Source organism: Pleurodeles waltl, chromosome 1_2 (genome assembly GCF_031143425.1).
Source record: "Pleurodeles waltl isolate 20211129_DDA chromosome 1_2, aPleWal1.hap1.20221129, whole genome shotgun sequence".
Lineage (NCBI taxonomy): Eukaryota > Metazoa > Chordata > Amphibia > Caudata > Salamandridae > Pleurodeles > Pleurodeles waltl.
The window spans coordinates 573145107-573166421 of record NC_090437.1 but is presented as its reverse complement, the minus strand read 5'-3'; the positions used below and the strand labels follow the sequence as shown (position 1 = coordinate 573166421).

General features: G+C 45.6%; 1 protein-coding gene across 1 annotated transcript in view; it reads left to right on the top strand.

Annotated features, from left to right (window-relative positions):
• Window positions 1–21315, top strand: part of LOC138301701 (bifunctional heparan sulfate N-deacetylase/N-sulfotransferase 3) — a 546324-nt gene that overhangs the window by 464161 nt on the left and 60848 nt on the right. The window lies entirely within an intron of this gene.

Genomic DNA, 21315 nt, shown 5'->3' with positions numbered 1-21315 from the left:
TCCTTAATCGGGTGTGCTCTTATGTATGCACTTGGTACATATTCACAAACTTTCTGGCAACTACAGGAGCCACGCCGAAGATTGCATGCACCAACTTATCTCCTCCTCTCAGCCGTCCATTATGGCACATGAGCAGAATCCTTTCCAGGCTGTTGTGGTAGTTGATTTGAGTGGTCAGAGGGATTTTTTCTGTTCTTTTTACCATGCTTTACCACACCAAACAAAATGGTATGTGGGGAAAGGTTGAAACTATATTACTGAATTCAGGCTGCGATGGCAGGTTGTAATAGCCTATCGGGACAGCACTAAACTAAACTGAGTTGTAATGTAAAATGCCCAAGCTTACATCACAACTATGATCATCGGGTATTCATGCCAGTTGTTTACCCACCAAGCTTTATATCTCCAGATAAGTTAGGCAATGGGCCAGCCCATTCCTACCACCGGCTCTATTGCTCTGTGATTATTGGAATTTTGCCCAATCACATTTGCACATATGCCTGAAAATGAGTACCCTTCATTATCTGGGCTAGTGGCCAGTCCATAACTTTCCTATTTTTCTATGGGTCCCCTTTTATATTTTTTGGTGCATTTTTTTCTAGAGTGTCTTGTAGCTCCTCAGACCTCCTATCAGGCTACTCACATGCTGCTCATTTCATTTGCTGCATGCTGCACCTGGCACAGCCACTACTGTTAAACTTAATTGCAATCTGGGAATGGGGCTGTACAGTGTATGACTGTTTTGCAACTCAAAGATTGCCATCATGTTCAAAAGCATTATTTTGGCCACCTTGGATCAATCTAACAGTGAAACTCTAAACACTTTAGCATTCAAAAATGACCACCCATTTTGCTGTTTATTGACCTGCCATCTTGTAGTGGCATTATGCACAGCATATCCTTGTTCTTACCATTCTAAGATGGCTAACAAGTTGCTACTAAATAGGAGAGCTATTTTTGCGCTTTAAAATAACGAAACACTATGTTCATTATCATTGCAAGGTGCTCACCCTCTGCTATGCATTTGTTTTGTATCTCAAGCATATTCAACTGTAAGTGGTGGCATGTTTTCTTTTTCAACTTTTCTTTTTCTAATTTATCTTCCTTGTACTTTTTGGCTTTGCGTTCCTGTGGAAGGATGAGTGGGTGAATGCAAGAATGAGTTAGTGGGTGGATGATTTAATGCATGAGCCATGAATGAGTGACAGAATGCATGTATTATGACTTACTGAGTGCCCTACTTCACCAGTGAAAGATGAGGCACTTACAGGAATCAGCCAGACCTATTGACACTGCCAGTGCTTGCTGTCTTTGCCTCTGTTGTCCTGCCTTTTCCATCCTCCTTCTGTTTCTCCTTTCTGCCTTTCTCTCTCTTGCCTTGAGTCAAGTTATGCTATTGAAAAATAAGTTCCGGTCCTGAGACACCAGTGCCCTCTACCTGCAATCACTAGCGCAAATTAAGCACTGCTGGCACAGAACTGTTTTTTCTATCTATACAGAAACAACAGAAAATGTGAGGCATTGTATGCTATAATGTGATATCCCACAGCAGACAGTGTATTGTGTGGGATGTATTTTGGAATGTCTGCCCAGTAATTCCATCTTTTCATTCCGCTATTTATTTTATCTGTATGCTGACTCCATTCATCCTTAGGATTTTTATCTCGGTTGATTTAAAATACTAGGCCATATCACATAAACTTTGCACCTGTGGAAGTAAACAAGAGAAAATGCTCTTTCTTACTGTTTCTTTAATGTTTCTTTCTTTCATGATAGGGAATACAACAAACTGGATGTGGTCCAATCTATGTTACATTCATATTTTTGAAGTGTTTTTGCATATAAAAAACTAATCAATTAATGGTTTGCTTAAAAAGTGAACCGATTTTACTGTTTATGCGCACTTCATGAAGAAACTGAGAAAGATGATTTTGCCCGTTTTAAATACAGGGAGAACTATATTTGTTCAATTTCTTACTACATAACAAGAACAAAAAGAGAGTACATTCCGTTTCTTCCATTTCTCGCCACGGTGCAACACATTCCACATTTTTGCATCAGGTTCATTTTTTTTTCATTTTTTTTTTGTAATCTAGTCTACTGTGTCTTATTGCACATAGGACCTGTTTCGAAGCTAGGTACACAAATCCCTACCTCACTTCCGCAGTAGTCCCTCTGTCATTGTATAGTTGCTCTTAAAATCGAATTCCTGTACACGTGGCTAGATTTACTACGCTCCCGTATACCTTTTTCCTGTCACTGTTTGCTCTGCCCGGGCAGTTCACTCGGACGAGCATAGATCAAATGGCCACAGTCGGTCAGCGCTAATCTCAGCACAAACACAACATGACCGAATTGAGCCTTCGGCAGCAGATAGAGATGATGATCTATGTCCTATTTCTCTCCCTCGTAACAAGGCTTTCTGCGCAAGCAAAACCTGCAGGCTCAGCCGAGTGCCGCAGTCGATTGATTCACTTTCAACAAATCACTGCTGGAAACATCCAGCCCCAGAAATGTCACTGTCAAAGAGCTCTTCTTCTCCATCATGCAGAAGCAGGAAGAGCCGGGGGCTGACTCTGCGCCCCTCCGTTTACAGCCACTTGACCTGAGAGGGAGGTGGCGACCGTGCGCTGTCACCTCAGCGCGAGCGCATTTCTTATTCATAAGCCTCGCTGTGGATGGCGGCCTGGCCCCCACCAGCCTTTGTTCTTCCGCTGCTGTCTACCCGCGGGGTCTTGGCCTTTTGAAGAATAATCCTGCCCGTGTGGTGAAACAGTGGGTTTCCACATGCGACAGTCGTAGCAGGTGGATTGTAGAAACGTAATTCACCGTATTCTTCTGATTCTGTCTCTGCGAGGGGTCTGCTCGCTTGTGTGTCCTCCCCACTGGAAGCCTTGTCATGTGCTCTGTGGTCTATAGATCACTCGCTGCCAAACAGATGCACTGCTTGGAAAAACAACATGAACCTACCTAGGCCCATATTTAAGAAAAATTGGCGCATCAGAGCTGATGAGCCACTTTTTCTGCGCCCCCCCTACCGGCAGCTAACAACACCAAACGCCACCATGGTTGTGCCGTATTTAGAATACGGCGCATCATGGTGGTCATTAGCCCAATAGCGTCAACACTTTTTACACTATTGTGCTTTGCTACACTATAGTCAACAATTTTGATGCTAGTGTAAAAAAGTGCAAGGGGGCCCATAGGTTTCTATGAAAACGTCAATTTAATGCCTGCAAGAGTTAAAAATGATGCCAAAAATGCAAACTGAAATCTGTTAGATTACACTGTGCCATTTTTGTGGGCCACCTGGTGCTGGAACACCCCCGTTGCATACATTATGTCTGGCGCATTCATAATGTGGTGCAAGGGATTACAAAGTGGCGGAATGCATGCATTGCGCCTCTTTGTAAATATGTCATGGGGAAAAAGCCAATTAAGCTCCGCCTTGCAGTAAAAGAAATGATGCTTTGGTGGTGCTAAGGTGGCACTAGGTGCACTCAAACACGCCCCTTAATATAAGAATCTGGCATGACCTGTGTTTACGTCCTGGAAGGCAGAGAGGTGCACACTGTTATTAACTGTGACAGTCCAGGCCTGAATAATCTCCCTGTTGGAAATGGCCCTTTCTGCAGGGTCATCCCCAGACTTTTTGCCTTTTCCTTCCCTTCTGGGAACGTTACAACAGCTAGCCAGTGCTATAGTGCATTTTCTCTCTGCTTAAAACCTGATAACATTGGCTTATCTACAAATGGTACATTTGTTTTACTTATAAGTCCCTAGTAAAGTATACTACCTGTTCCCAGAGCCTGGAAATTAAACACTATTGATGGGCCTGCACTGCTGATTGTGACACTCATTTCAGTAGCCTTTCAACAAGGTCTCAGGCCTGCCATTGCAGAGCCTTTGTGCCCAGTTTTAAACTGCCTTGTTGACCTGGCAAAACAAAGCCTTTGCCAGGCTCAAACCTTCCTTTTTAATACATATGTCACTTCTAGACAGGGTGTCTAGGAGTGGACAAGGTGCAATGTATTTAAAAAGTAGGATATGTCACTTTAAGTTTTACATGTCCTAGTAGTGAAAAACTCTTAAATTCATTTTTCACTACTGCAAGGCATATTTTTCCCATAGGATAACATTGTGATTACCTTATTACTTTTTATTCATGTACTTTCCCATTGGGAAAAGATGGGACCCCCAAGTTTGGTGTCTCTGGGATCACAATTTAAAATCACATCTTATGGCGAAGTCAGATTTTAAATTGTAATTCTGAGAATGGCAGTTTAAAAAAGTTAGCATTGTCTTACTTTAACCATCTAGTGCCTGTCTCTGAATACACATCTGGGTGGGTGACAGCTGGTCTCTCCCGCATTCCCTCCAGACAACTATACTCAAAGGGAGCTTAGCTGTGGCTGATGGCCTGGCCTGTGCTGCTTTAAGGATTGTCACTCTGCTGGACACTGCTGGACCCCTGCTCTGCTGTGCTTACTTACTGCCTGCTGCCCTCTTTGTCTGGTAGTGAGAAGGACTGGATTTGATTCTCTCCAAACCCAGAACTGAAGTGACTCCAAGGGTATGCTGCCTTGCCTTCTGTTTTTATGAAGTCTCAGGGATATGAAAGACTTCTCTTCATCCTGCAATTGCACCTGGACTTTGTTTTCTGCAAGTCTTGGCCTGCCAAGTGGTGCCAATCCAGTCCTTGGAAGTGAGTAGAAAGTGAGGCAACTGCCAGAACATGCACATTTGATGCGGTTGCGCAGATTGGAACCAGTGCATTTCCCTCAACGCATTGCTGCTACCGCGAGGAAAGAGGACAGTACATCACCATTGGTGCTGGAGCATCATCGCTGCAGCGACGATCGGGAGCACCGCATTGCCTACTGCTTGACACATCACAGCCATTTTTGACGCATCTGCGACTTTGTGCAGCTCAGAGCCAATGCATCGCCTACATCTGCAGAATAGGCACCAATGCTTTGCCTCCATTGCTCCTCGCATCTTGTCCTTGACCTTGAAGCAACTCCAAAGCAAGGTACTGTTTTTAGCAGGCCCAGGCAGGTCCCTGTATGCGACCCACCCACACTCCATAATGGTTGGCCTAACTTTTCGGAAGTGACCCGATCTAGCGCATCCAGATAGGCCCGGTTAGCGCTTCATGTTTCTAAGCACTACAGCTAAGTTTATTCTTTAAAAATGTATATCTCAACTTCTATCTATTGGATTTTTGCCATTTTGGTCTTATCTTGTTCAGTAAATTAAGATCTATTTACCTAACCATGTGTGGTTTCTTCTTGTGTGGCATTTTACGGTTTAAAGTTTTGCACAAATACCTCACACATTGCCTCCTAAGTTTAGTCTGACTGCTCGGTGCCAAGCTACCAGAGGGTTAGCACAGGTTAATTTATGGTGTGTATCTGACTTACCTGACTAGGATTGTGCTTCCTGCTTGGACAGGGTGCATATCTCTGTCAACCAGAAACCCAATTTATAATACTCCCCATACAGTAAACAGCTAAATATATGCACTTGGGGTGAATGTATGGGTCAAAGTGATCACTTCCGGCTTCAAGTTCTCCAAGGAAGTCAAAGATCATTTATGGACGACCCTCCCCATGGCACTACTATATCAGTTCTCCATCTGTTCATTGCTCTCACGGAGGGAACAGAGATGAAAGTTTTTCTCCAGCATGCAGGGAGCTGCTCTTAAAAGCAGCTTCTTGCTTGCTGAAGCAATGGCACCGCGAGATAAGCCTTGAGGCTTACCCCACAGTGCCAGGTAGCCCGTAAAGGGCATTGTGCTAAATAATAAAAACAATACAAAAAAATATGTAGGGACTGCGGGGGAGCCCTTGAGGTCACAGACATTCACAATGATTATTCGAGGTTCAAGTCCAGCCGGACTCGCTTCCCTTTTTTTAATGCAAGTTATTTTAATTTTCAAAAATGACAGATACGTTTTATTATTTTGATTGTACAGAAATGTCTCATTCTAAGTATATCACACATCAAAGCCTAAACAACTCTGTATATATCTCCCTCTCACTTTCTTTCTCTCTCTCTCTGTCTCTTTTTCAATCAGTTTCTCCCACTCACACACCCACTCTGACACTTATGCACCCACTCACAGACTCACTCAGAGTCTCATGCACCCACTCACAGACCCACTCAGACCCTCATACACTCATTCAGAGCCCCAGTCAGACCCTCACCCACCCACTCAGAGACCCACTCAGACTCTCACACAGCCACTGACAGACCCACTGACACCCTCATGCAGCCAGACACAAACCTGCACAGACACTGACGCACCCACTAAGATAATGATGCGTGCACTCTCACACCCAGACAGAGACTCTCACAGCCACTCTCACCCCATATACACCCTCTTACACCTATTCTCACGCCAGAGAGATAGGCTGCAGCCAACTACCTCTGCGCACAGCCATAGGGCTGTGGGCAGGGAAGGGTTGGGTGGTTAGGGGGTTTGGACGCAGGGACTGGCTTCAGGCTAGACCTTGCAGCAACCCCTGCTGTGCATGGGTGAAGGCTGTTCATGGTGCAAGGTTAGGTGCTTTTAGGGGGTTGGCCTTAGGCCCTGTGGTAGGTTGGCCTCAGGACCTGGCCAAAGGCAGGCCCTGTGGCCAACAGCAGCTGTGCATGGCTGAACGCCATGCGTGGCGGTGGATGGATTAACGTATATTAATGAAAATTAGTATACATTAAAAAAATATAGAAATTCACAGGAAAAAAACAAAGGTTACAGAGAAGTTATAGTTAGGAAATAGAATTTTAAAAAAACATAGAAATTCAGTTAAAAAACAAAGGTACGTTATAGTTAAGCTCGAGTACCTTATGGCATGAGGTATAGCTACTGGAGGTAACTCTAACTGGTGAATTTCTATGGTTTCAAACGTTTAAAATGTAAGCCTAATTACTATAACTATGTGTTTCCCATGTTCACTTTAAAAGGAGCTTTGAACATGATTACAGCACGAACCACAGGACGGAATTTCACCAAATTTGGCAGAAAGGTAGCTTTCAGTATACAGATTACTCTTTTTGTTACTTGGTGTAAATCTGTTCAGAAGTTCAAGAGAAATTAAAGGAAAACCAAATTTCTATATCTAGGGCCGCAGATCCATTTGGCAACTTCATGAATAATAAGAGCACATGCAGAGATCTGCAGAGCTCTGATTGGCAGCCAACACTTCAACCAGGAACTGTTGGCACCCATCTTGAGACTCGACTTCAGCTAAGTCACAAAAAAACAGTGAAAAAATAGAAAAGGAGCCAGGGTAGGGATACCCTGACCCTTTAGCTCTAGAGCTGGGGGTCCTGAAGGATCCCACTAGGGCAAAAAAGTCATTTAAAAAAAAAAAATTGCTGCAAATTTGCGATAACCTCATCAATTTGCAGCACAAATAAAAAAAAAAAAAACAAGTTCAGTCTCCCACACTAGTTTTTAGAAAGCTCCTAGGTGGGCTAGGTCCCAGGACATATAAAAAATAAGAAGGGGGGCACATTGGGTCCCCCTCCCGGGCTTATTTATGACCCAGGGACCATCGCCTCACCCGGGGTTCATTTCAATAGTGTACGTTGTGTGTGGCCCCTCGTGCCCTAGGGACACCCACCTCCCCAGGGCAAAATAAGTCAAATGTACTAGACTGCCACCTCACGGGGGCTAATATTTTATAATATGCGTGGGGCCTTGCACCCCTCCCCCTCCACAGCTCTGGGCTTCACCACCACCCTGGGGCAAAGTGTGTAAAATAATTACTTCCCCGGGGCAATTTTAACTATTATAGGGGGCCACAAATCCCCCCTGTAATACTGGGCAACCACCACCTCCCCCGGGCGAGGATAAATGTTGGATGGGGGCCAAGCGGCCCACCTTGAGGAGCCAATAATGGCCCTGGGGACCACCACCCCCAGGGCCATCTCCTGTTACATCCTGTTATATCCCGGGGTGCCCACCCCTGGGACATAACTGTTTGCTATGACTTGGCAGTAGCTTTGACAGCTCTTGCCAATTCAGAGCGAACACTCCTGCTTCAGCAAGCAAGAGATTATTAGCAAGCAAGACCTGTCAAAGAACACTTGCTTGCTCCCCGTGGTCCTTGCTTGCTTGCTTCCCCCGTGGTCCATCTGTCCTGGGTCCCTTGACGGGTACCCAGGATAGATGACCAGGCCCCAGAGGATGGGCTAAGGTAGGGGGGCCCCCTTCTTCCAAAAAAGAAATATGTTATAAGGCCAGGCCTCAGGGGATGGTGTCCTCGGGGCTGAGATCGGCCAGGGGAGGGGAGACACGTGGCATCCCTCCTCCATTTATTGAAGGCCAGGCCCCAATGTATAGGGTGCCTGGGGCCGAGTTCGGCCCAGAGGGCTGTGCAGCTCCCCCTCCCCATGCAGGACATTTACTCAACGAGGTATCACTTACCAACTAACCAGTAGAAAGTGTTATAGTTGGATAGACATTTGGTGCAAAACTATGGACTCTTGTTGGATAAATGAGCAGATGAGCTTCCGTTCTGGCCATGTTGCTCATTTCACTGTAATTAAACCTCAGTAGGAAGCACATACAAATGTAAACATGCCAGGTGCCCCAGTTGAAGCTCCACTTCTGGAAAGGACAAATGATCCTAACTCCTGGCTTGGCAAAGGCAAAGCAAGTGTGTTTACTATGTGATTCCATATTGAAAAACGATCTGAAATCCTTTATGGAAATGAATGCATCTTTCATCTAATGGAGCGCAATCAGACACTCTTATACTCACTTTCACACCAACATAGACCCTCTCAAACCCATTCTCACCCAGACAGACATTTTCACACCCACTCCGACACCCAGAGACACTCTCTCACACCTGTTCTCACAGCCAGAAAGACAGATCCTGCAGCCAACAACCGCAATGCATCGCCAAAGGCCATACATGGAGCCGGGTTGAGTGGTTATAGGGGGTTAGCCAAAGGGCCTTGCTGCAGTCATCGGGATTTCACTTTAATTATTTTTTAAAACACATTTTTTCCCTGGGTGGGGGTCCCCCTGGAACTCTCAGCACCATAGCTAAGGGTTCAGGGTGACTCTACCCAGGCCCCTTGTCTATTTTTTTTTTTTTAAATTGTAGGACTCCGCTCAAGCAGAGTTCCAAAATGTCTGCCAACATTTACTGGTTTGAAGTGCTGGCAGCCAGTCAGAGCTGTGCATTTCCCTGCTCGAGCTCATCATTGTTCTCAAAGTCTTTGTGATCACAGATATACAAATTTGGATTTCGTTTAATATCTCAAAAACTATTGAACTGATTTACACCATGTTAGACTTTTGAGTTTGTGCAAGGTCATCGCCAATCTTTTTGCCTCCTGCCTCCTATTTTTTATGACCTGTTGCTGTTGGCTTTTGAACTCTGAGCACTTTACCACTGCTAACCAGTACTAAAGTGCATATGCTCTCCTCCGTGTAAATTGTATGGTTAATTGGTTTATCGATGATTGGCATTTTTGGTTTACTAGTAAGTCCCTTTTTCAGTGCACTAGAGGTGCCCAGGGCCTGTAAATCAAATGCTACTAGTGGGCCTGCAACACTGGTTGTGGCACCCACATAAGTAGCTCTGTAATCATGTCTCAGACCTGCCACTGCAATGTCTGTGTGTGCAGTTTTAACTGTAATTCGGCCTAAACCTTCCGAAGGGGGTAAGCATGGGTTAGCTGAGGGTGATTCTCTTTTACCCTGACTAGGACTAGATGCTTGGACAGGGGGTAACCTGACTGCCAACCAAAGACCCCATTTCTAAAATTGGTGATCAGCGGTTGGGATTGGACTTGTATTTGTACTTGACATACAGTGATGAAGTGCACACTACTGTTTTGATTTCAGACCACTACGTGACCACATCCTACTTGTCTTGTGATTTTGCTTTTTCTCTATGGGGCTCCTTTTTGTTCTACTTCCATGATTTTGCTGATCCCTTGACCAGTTCTTTTTACTTCATTGGGATCTTGTTTTCTGCCTTTGTAACTTTGCACTTGTTGCCATCATGTCTCAATCTGGAGATGCAACAGCTGGTGCTGTGTTTGAATTAGGGAAACTGAAGAGGTACTCAGTTGCTCAATTGAAACAGTTCTGTAAAGGTCTTGCCTATCCCGTTAAGAGCTCCACCAGGAAGGGGGAGCTGCAAGAGGCACTGAGGGCCTGGGTGACATCCTAGGAAGCTTGGGGACACACAGAGGCTATGGATGGGGAAGTGCAGAGTCTACACAGTGGTGTAGTAGAGGTACCTGTTACACCTGGGGGGAGGGTCTCCAGGAGTGGTAGCAGTAAGTCCTCTAAGGGTGTGATTCCTAAAGAGTTGCAGGACAGACAGACAGAAAGGGCTCGCCGGTTGGAGTCAGAAAACTTGAGGATGCAAAGGGAGTTTGACAAGTGGGAAAGGGACTTAGAGATAAAAGAGATGATTTGGGCTCATGAGTTCAAACTGAAGGAGCTGGAAGTCATGAGGGCTGAGTCCTGCTGGAATGGTGGAAGCAACAATTTTATATCCAGTGCTGCTGAAGAAGTGCACAGGCCCAGAGACGTGGTGCCCTACTTGAAGGAGGGAGTTGACACACATCAGGAGGTTCAGGGGTATGAGGTAGCTCCAGTGACGTACAGGGTCCCTGAGGTGGATTGGGGAACTGGCACCGGGAGTCATATTCCTACTGGTGGGAGGGACACTCTACTGACTCTAGGTGAGAGGGACAGGGAGAGGGGTTCCCCCCATGTAGAAGTCCTGGTTATGGAGTGTGGAGACATCCCAGAAGAGTGTGGGTTGAGTGTCAGGGACAATCAGGTACTGTCTCACCAGTCTCAGGAGGGTGATGTGAGGTGCCTTTTCAAGGCAGAGTCCCTGGATGGTTGGTTGAAGGGTACTTTGGTTAATTCATGTGAGGGGCTGAGTGATGTCATTGCTGGAGAGCATATGTCTAGTCCTTATTTTCCACAGCTACGCCAACACCATGTGGAGTGTGAGTCCTCTGACCCCAGGGAACTTACACTGGAGGCAGACCTCTGGGTGAGTACCAGAGAGTCTGAAGAGGCATTTGGGGGTGCTCCTGAGGGGAGTGGCCTGGGTATTTCCCAACCAGGTGAGGTAGGGAAGGATTGCAGTGTCCCAAGTAAGTCCCAGTCTAGTGGGATGGGTGAGGGACCCCATGTCCAGTCTCAGAGGAGAGGGAATGGGGATAGGCTGAGGCCCAGGGTGCCTGTGATCCAGTCCCAGGTCCTGGAGGATTCCATGAGGGAACACCAGGGGGGGAGTCTAGCCTGTACCGTAGGGCCATCTTCTGAGGGAGACCCACAGTTTCAGGAGAACTTGGGGGGGGGTGGCTGTAGCCAGCGACCCACCAGTTCTGGTGTCTGGCAGTACCACTCCTAGTGAGGGGGTGATGAAGTCCAGACAGAGGGTTGGGAGGGTGTTGCGTACCCCAGTGGAGAACCTGGAGGGTCAGGGGTCAGCTCGGAGAAGAGAGCCCCCCAGGAATGACCTTGGTGAGACCATTTCTGGTTTGGAGGGAATCCAGACTCTGCCAGATGGGCAGGGGTCAGGAGACTTGCGCCAGCCAGACTCTTGTGTGGCCCTTGGGGATGGAGTGTCACTTGTGTGGGGTAGTTGTTCCCCCCAGGAAGTCCTGGTGTGCCAGTCAAGGGTTCAACCGCAGGGTGGTGACTCTGGGTTGAACGATCAGGTTCAGGGGGTAAACTCTGACCTGGTGAGGGGTAGTTGTGCCCCCCAGGAAGTCCTGGGTTGCCAGGCAGTGGTCCAGTCTGAGGGTACAGACCCTGGACTGGAGGACCAGGTTCAGGGTGTTCCCCCAGACCTGGAGGAAAGGGCTACTGCTAACAGTGTCCCTACCATGTTGTCTTCTGGGGGGGGAGCACTCCTAGTTGGGGGGTGCAGGACCCCAGAAGGGAGGGCAGGGGGAGGGAATCCTAACCCCTGGCCCTAGTCCAACCTGAAGGTACAGACCCCAGGTTTGAAGACCAGTGGCAGGTTAACATCCCTGCACTGGTGGAAGCATTGTACAGGACTGCTTCCAAAAGCACCCTGACAATTTTGGACTCTGGGGGTGCCGCACCTACAGGGAAGGTACAGAGCCCCAGAGGGGAGGACCAGGGTCAGGTTGTCATCCCTGACCTGGTGGAAGGGAGAGTGGTCAAAGGGTGCCAGGCACCTGGGGCTACTGCCCTGCACTCTCCACAGTCACAGTGGTTGGAGAGGCCTGAGCCAGTCGGGCTCTCAATCAACGTGCTGCCAGTTTTGCGGCTGAAAATCGACGCTCGCCTGTAACGCAACCGAAGAATCGACGCACAGAGCTGGAGAAACAATGTGCAGCATCACTGACAGAGGCTGGTGAGATCATAGCCCGCGCTGCGTGGTTTTCGGATCATCGTGCGGCTGGATTTCTGACACAAGCACCGCAGTGCATGTAAAAGCAATGCAAGGCCTGCCCGGACCCGAGAGTGCTGACCGGATCGACACATCACTCTCCTGCGGATAGAAGAAAGGCCACACCCCGACCCGACGAAAGGAGAAACGACGCAAGGTCTCGCTTGTGAGTGAAATCGATGCATTGCAAGCCCTGTTCGACGCACACTCGCCCATTCAGGGTTATTTTTGACGCACCCTAGGCACATTTTCACGCTAACAGTGTTAGTGTGTGTTTAAAACTACATGAAAACTCATTTTTCTTTTTAATTGATAACTTGACTTGTGTATTGTGGATTTTTGCCGTTGTGGTCTTGTTTTGTTTAGATAAATGTTCTCTATTTGTCTAAACCTGTGTCGTGTCATTTTGTAGTGTTTTCATTAAGTTACTTTGTGTTGGTACAAATACTTACACCTAGCACTCTGAAGTTAAGCCTTCTGTTCATGCCATGCTACCAAGGGGGTAAGCAGGGTTTAGCTGAGGGTGATTCTCTTTTACCCTGACTAGAGTGAGATTCCTTGCTTGGACAGGGGGTAACATGACTGCCAACCAAAGACCCCATTTCTAACACACCATATAAGCGAAAGCGTAATCTGGGTACTGCAAAATGTCCTGTACTTTATATTTTGGTATTACAAGTGAGTTGCTAAGTTATGTCTAAGTTCACTTTTAACAATTATCAGTAGTCTAATATTAGAAATGACTAGAAATATCATAATGAGCAACAGAGCAGCTCAGAGCTACCTCCCACTTGCTGTCCTCCCAGTTGCTAATCTAACACTGAAGTAGTAGCACTGGTGAATAAAAAGAGTGTGTGTGTGATCTTGTGCAGCATTCCAAATTGTAATGCAAGTGAGTGCATGCCTTCATGCAGGCCCTGTGTGAGTAATGGCAACTTGTGCAGCAGAGCTGTGTAGGCCAACTACTGGTTATGAAGTAGACTCTGAACCAGCAGCAGCAGGAGTGGATGCCACAATCCATCTCATCTACTCATCAACTTTCAAATGCAATAATGAGGTAGACATGGGCTCCCTTGTCAGAGCACTACTTTCACCCATGGCTCGCTCACCATTTCAACATCTCTTAATTGGAGCATCAAATGCTCAAAGCTAGAAGTGAGTGGTGTATTTTTAAAATTACCCCCACCAGCAGATGTGCAGTAAGGCACAGCATACTATGTTACGGCAACTTGAGGGAGATATAGTTTACAAATTGTTTCTCATGCCTACTAATAAATAGCTCTCAACAAATTCACAACACACGTAAGACCCTTGAACACTAACCTCAACAAACATGTCAATGAAGATTATAAATGAGCCCTTCTGAGAAATGAAACTGGTGGCAGGCAAGTCCATTGATAGATTACCCACTTGCAAAAGGGAGCCAGTGCACACATGTGCCAATCAAGTGGAAGAAGTAAGGATTCAGACTAAGCAAGCCTGCCTGGAGTCTCATGCTGCTTTCTCAGAGGACCAGGTCTTCTGGATCTGAGGCCACGATCTGTCAGCAGCTTGTGTTACTCATATGGAAGAGAGAGGTAAGAGGCTAACCATGATACATGACACATCATGTATACTAAAGGGAACAACACACTAACATGATGAGAAACAGAAAATGATGAAAGAAAAACCTACTGTACTGTGGTGGTAAGCCCCCCACTGACCGAAATGATGGCTGCTTCTAAGGGAATTAAAATGCTCTGGACTTTCACAAGCAAACTATTTCATAAATGTCTGCAAATTAAATGGTAGGAGTAGAAGAAAATGCCTTTTTATGGGCACCCCCATTCATTTTGAACTGATGCTGATTGTTGGAAATGGCCTTTCTGCAAGGTCACCCCCAAACATTTTGCCTTCCTCCTTCTCTTTTTTAACTTCATTTTTGCTGGCTTTAGGACTCTGCGCACTTTACCACTGCTAATCAGTGCTAAAGTGCATATGCTCTCTCCTTAAAACATGGTGACATTGTCTCATACCCAATTGACTTATTTAATTTACTTGTAAGTCCCTAGTTAAGTGCACTACATGTGCCCAGGGCCTGTAAATTAAAAGCTACTAGTTGGATGCAGCACTGGTTGTGCACCCACATAAGTAGCCCCCTAACGATGTCTCAGGCCTGCCATTGCAGGGACTGTGTGTGCAGTTTCACTGCCAATTCGACCTGGCATTTAAAAGTAGTTGCCAAGCCTTAAACTCCCCTTTTTCTACATATAAGTCACCCCTAAGGTAGGCCCTATGTAGCCCATAGGGCAGGGTGCTATGTAGGTAGAAGGGAGGACATGAGCATGTGTGTTCTATATGTCCTGGTATTGTAAAACTCCTAAATTCGTTTTACACTGCTGTGAGGCCTGCTCCTTTCATAGGAGAGCATTAGGGCTACCCTCATATACTGTTTAAGTGGTAGATCCTGATCTGAAAGGAGTAGCCAGGTCACATTTAGCATGGCCGGATTACTATTTTAGAAATGCTAACTTTAAAAAGTGAGCATTTCTCTGCACTTAAATCATTCTGTGCCTTACAATCCACGTCCGGCAAGGTTCATTTGACAGCTCCCTTGTGCATTAACTCAGACAAACCCCAAACACAGGATGCTCAGCCTCACTTGCATACTCTGCATATTGAATGGGTCTTCCTGGGCTGGGAAGGTGGAGGGCCTGACACTTACATGTCAAAGGACAGTAGCCTGCCCTCACACAAATGACTGCCACACCCCCTACTGGGGCCTGTCAGACAGGATTGAACTGACAGGGGATCTTGTGCACTTCTAAGCCACTCGTTGAAGTCTCCCCCACTTCAAAGGCACATTTGGGTATTTAAACAGGGCCTCTGCCCCCTACCAACTCAGACACTTCATGGAGAAGAGAACCTGAACCAGAACCAGAACCTGCAACCTGCCAAGAAGAACTGCCTGGCTGCCCAAAGGACTCACTTGACTGCTTTCTGAGAAGGACTGCTGCCTTGCTGTTGCCCTACTGCCTTGCTGCTCTCTGGCTGGGCTGAGAAGTGCTCTCCACAGGCTTGGATAGAGCTTGCTTCATGTTCCCTGAAGTCTCAGGACCAAAAAAACTTCATTCCTGCAAGAAGAAATTCGGGTGCAGTGAAAATTGATGCACAGTATGCCAAAAAGGACGCACAGCCTGCACCCCAGTGAGAAAGTCACTGCACTGTGAACCAGAACGACGCAGCCCGACTTTGCAAGGAGAAGATTAACGCAGCGCCAGCGTAGCGACCGGAAATTCGACGCACGGCCCACTGGATCGACGCACAGCTGGGCCGGAACAACACAGCCCAACTTCCTGAGAAGAAGTGACGCAGCGCCTGCCGTGCCGTAGAATTTTCTACGCAACGCCCACCAGATCGAAGCAGCCCCTGTGACTTCGTCCTGCCAGTGCCGGATATCAACGAATCATCCCTGGGGCACCCAAAAACCCTGCAACCCGAAGAGGACCCAAGTCCGAGAGCTGGAAATCGACGCAAAGGTTTCCCTGTATGAAAAACAAACAACGGATCACCATGTGTGGCCTGAGAAATTGACACACACCTCCCTGTTTTCCATGCCTGTCCTCCTCTGCGGTTTCTTGCGGGGATTTTGAATGCAAGCCAGGTACTTTGTGCTTGCAAGAGACATTTGTTGCTTTTAAGAGACTAAAAAGACACTTTATATCAGTTTTACAGTGATATCGCAACATAGACTGCATGCATCTTAAACATTTTGACCTGCATCATACAGTCAGTTTACCCCCTGTTCAAGCAAGGACCCTCACTCTAGTCAGGGTAAAAGAGAATCACCCTCAGCTAACCCCTGCTTACCCCATTGGTAGCTTGGCAGAGCTGCAGGCTTAACTTCAAAGTGCTGGGTGTAAAGTATTTGTACCAACATACACAGTAACTTAATGAAAACACTACAAAATGACATAACACAGTTTTAGAAAAATAGGAAATATTTATCTAAACAAGACCAAAACGACAAAAATCCGATATACACAAGCCAAGTTATGAATTATTAAAGATTAAACTCAAAAATAGTGCTTAGAAACACAAAATGCTTTGATGAGGTGTTAACACGGCGTCGTGATGGAGTTGTTCCCAACAATCTGACACCAACGGCGCCAGACGCAGAGTCGTGTAGACCCCCAGGTACAGTACCTTTGGTGAAGAGTGAAAACAAGCCGATGCGCGAAGTCGGGGATCGCGGCATCTGTGTGAAACTTTGAATCCGCGCACTTCGAGCGGCATCGGTCACAACGTGGTGCGGCGACTTCCACGGAGTCGCGGACTTCGGGCGGGCTGCAGCAAAGATCGTCGCGTTCCAGCGGAGATCACGGAGTCAGTTGCAGGAGGCGTCACTGGATTCAGCAGCGGCGTTGGTCGGAGTCGTCTGAAGTCGATTTCCTTGAATTTTCACCAGCTTTCCTTTCAAGGGCCCAGGGACTGGATAGGGGACCACTTGTCAGAGCAGGAGTCTCTCCAGAGACTCCAGGTGCTGGCAGAGAGAAATCTTTGCTGTCCCTGAGACTTCAAACAACAGGAGGCAAGCTCTAAATCAAGCCCTTGGAGATTTCTTCACAAGAAGGCACACAAAGTCCAGTCTTTGCCCTTTTACACTGGCAGAAGCAGCAACTGCAGGATAGCTCCACAAAGCACAGCCACAGGCAGGGCAGCTCTTCTTCCACAGCTCTTCAGCTCTTCTCCAGGCAGAGGTTCCTCTTGTTTCCAGAAGTGTTCTAAAGTCGGTGGTTTTGTTTGCCCTCCTTATCCCCAATTTCTCCTTTGAAGTAGGCCTACTTCAAAGTAAAGTCTCTTTTGAATGTGAAATCCTGCCTTGCCCAGGCCAGGCCCCAGACACTCACCAGGGGCTCGGAGACTGCATTGTGTGAGGACAGGCACAGCCCTTTCAGGTGTAAGTCACCACTCCTCCCTTCCCTCCTAGCACAGATGGCTCATCAGGAAATGTAGACTACACCCCAGCTCCCTTTGTGTCACTGTCTAGTGTGAGGTGCAACCAGTCCAACTGTCAAACTGACCCAGACAGTAATCCACAAACAGGCAGAGTCACAGAAATGGTATAAGCAAGAAAATGCTCACTTACTAAAAGTGGCATTTTCAAACAAACAATCTTAAAATCAACTTTACTAAAATAAGTATTTTTAAATTGTGAGCTCAGAGACCCCAAATTCCACATGTCCCTCGGCTCCCAAAGGGAATCTACACTTTAATAAGATTTAAAGGTAGCCCCCATGTTAACCTATGAGAGGGACAGGCCTTGCAACAGTGAAAAACTAATTTAGCAATATTTCACTGTCGGGACATATAAAATACATTACTATATGTCCTACCTTATCCATACACTGCACCCTGCCCTTGGGGCTACCTAGGGCCTACCTTAGGGGTGTCTCACATGTACGAAAAGGGAAGGTTTAGGCCTGGCAAGTGAGTACAATTGCCAATTCGCATTTACAGTTAAAACCACACACACAGACACTGCAGTGGCAGGTCTGAGACATGATTACAGAGCTACTTATGTGGGTGGCACAACCAGTGCTGCAGGCCCACTAGTAGCATTTGATTTACAGGCCCTGGCACCTCTAGTGCACTTTACTATGGACTTACTAGTAAATCAAATATGCCAATCATGGATAAACCAATTACATACACATTTTGTAAAGTAGCACTTGCACTTTAGCACTGGTTAGCAGTCGTAAAGTGCCCAGGGTAACAAAAAACAGCAAAATCAGAGTCCAGCACGCATCAACAACCTGGGGAACAGAGGCAAAAAGTTAAGGGAGACCACGCCAAGGATGAAAAGTCTCACAGTAATTTAAAATACAACTTACTTGTCATAATATTATTTTGAAAACTACTCTTTTAGAAAGTTGTTTTCCTCCCTGAGCCAAATTTGCTTTTCTGCCACAGTTTGGTGTCACCAAGGAGCTAAATGGCTTCTTGATTAGGTGTGAAGTTGTTCCCAGATCTGAGACAAAGGCAGAGGGAATTTCCTTCCTCTGACAGGATGGCCATCTGGGTTGTCGCCAGAAACTTAATTAACTTCAAAGCATACCTACCCACTCACAAGCAGTTGTAGGTCATACCTGAGCCTTCTCTACTTACTAGCCAGCCAGACATCAATCCCATTGGGGTTGGAGCTGCCCCAGTACTGATTTTGAGTGACCACAAGGGAGGGTTTGCTCATTTCTGTTGACACACCTCTAGGGTCAGCACAGGAGCTTTGCATAAGGTAGGAAAAGTTCTGCTATCTTGCATTTAGGTAGAAACAGTCACTATGGGGTTGTTTGCAGTAGGGCACACTGCAACCGCTGCAAAACTGGGTAGGGCTACCCTTGAGAGCATTTTTTATTTGATTTGATTCCAATTTTACAAGTGAAAGTGTCTGGTTCCTTTTATTGTATTTTTGAAGACTTTATGTAATTTTGTTAAATAAAATAGTCTCTATTTTAATAAATTGGAGTGGGGTTTGTATTGTGTTGTGTTTTTGACTTTTTAACTGTTTTGGTACTTCTAAATTCCTCACACCGTTTCTTAAATTAGGTCTATCTGCTCCATGCTGTAGCTTCCAGTGGTTGAGCTCATGTTTAAATTATGGAAAACTTTACTGAACCTATGTAGAAGAGTTATGTTTTTACATGTAGTGGACTACCATCCCCCACAACTAATAATCCACTTGGTCACAAGAATAAAATGTCAAATACATTCCTTCAACTGACGAGGGCTGGTATAGTTGAATGGCAGGGTCTTCATGGAAGAGTTCTTCATAGAAAAGTCTGGAGGCATTCAGGCTTGAGGTAAATTCTTTATTTCATAGTAGGCCTTTAGGTTGCTCCAGTTTGGGCTCCATTCAGCAGATAGACAACAACATACCTTGCATCATCATATTATCACAGCATCCACACTCAGCATTCCTCAATATGCCCACTCAACCAATAAATACACACACACATCATGTCACTATATCATCATCATTCCCTACACACAGGACAAACCAGGTCTGCCAGATCATTACAGTTGTTCAGAAGGGTAAAAGAAGGCAATATTGATCTCCAAATAATTGTGACAGACAGAGAGAAGCCTGTAAGTTAGAGCACTGTTTCATATTAGAATTAGTGTGATTGTGGTGCCCCTGACTAGTTCAAAGCGTAGAAGCCAAAATAAAAAGCTGCAAGGCATTAAAATAAGGACATTACTAGTCTATTGACTGGCTATAATGTGTGTTGTGAAGGTGATTCTAGGACAAATAGGGGAAAGAGTACATTAACATACATCATAGTCATGCCCCTTCCTACATTATACTCACTGAAAGTCTTATATTACTTTGCAACTGAAGCAGGATAATGTTTGGTCAGAAATTATGCAATGATAGGTATAGCACTTGGAGCCTCATTCTTTTCCTTTGGAATTAGCGTGCAGGAAAAACCAATACTACAACTTGCAATTTTTCCAAGGGCCAGTATTAGCACTCACTGCTAAGATTCAGAAGTCAAAATAAAACCTTCCCTGCCCAATTCGTGTCCACACTCCCAATTTCTGCGTATGTCCCCTCTTTCCTGCCTCTTTATCCATGGAGATTCCCCCATGTACTTTCTGGTGGCACATGTATGGAGAAAGACAAGAATGCAGTTCATTTTCATAAATTAAGATCGGGAACTAAGGCCAGCATTAAAGGAAGGCTGTATTCCTATGACGCAAGCCGGCACTCCGATCTCCTCAATTAGTAACTGGTTTGCCATTATCACTATCGCTTGCCAATCCTTGTAATGATTCTGAAAATGTCAAGAACCATGCTACAGAAATTGTGCATTGGTGCAGACACCTGGCAGTTGCATTTTGCTCTATTTTATTTGTGTGTAATGTTTGACTGAGCAACATATTTTTCAAATTTTTCTCCAGTCCATACTCCAGAAAGGTTTTTTCACCAGGGTAACAGCTGACAGATGGACTGAGGAATCTTTGCCAAATACCTACTTGATGGCCTGTAAATCCATTTCCCTGTGCAGTTCAGTGTTTAATAAACAAACTCGGAAACCTAGATCACACTTACTTTGCACTATTTTTTATGGAACTGTTAACGCGTCCCTTTATGATAAATTATTACCCATTGGGACTCATTTTAGGCCAATGAAACGTTTGACCCTGTTTAGAGACACTTTAAGACGAGATAGCTAATCAACATGTCAATCAATACGTCAATAATATCATCAATATTTATCACAACAATGCATTTCACTTTACTCAAAGACATTAATCAAACTCAAGACACCACCATGATCTTGCAGTCATGAATAACCACACCAGTTTAGTATGAATTTAGTGATATTTATTCCCTATTGGTTACAATACTACTAGCAAGTTTATTAGTCTCAAAACCAAGAAACACAATAGCATAGTCACAATATGGCAACTCTGATAAGATTTCATCAAAGCTAGAATCACAAACATTAGAATATAACACACCGTCAGCATAGATTATTTTAAGCAGAGTATATTAGTGCATTGTTCAACAAAACAGAGATTCAGTCATTTGTCTATTTGCGTCAGTTCAGTGAACCCCTCACCTAACCTCAAATTAGCATTGGCATGTTGGGCTTCATGCAAAACAATTTCGTAACACCAATTTGGAAAACATCTAGCTATGGCTCCTGTCAAAAGAAAAGCAGTTGGTACCTAGAAAGGAAAAGCAAACAGACAATCACAATTTCATTGTCATATAGTTACCCTCCAAGTTTGGTCAGCACTCAGGTTCTGTCTTCGTCTTCAGGACATCAGTTGATTCGCCATCAAAAGAGATTCAGCTTCAGCAAAAGGGGAAAAGGGGCACTTCCCTCATAAGGAGGTAAAGTGTAAA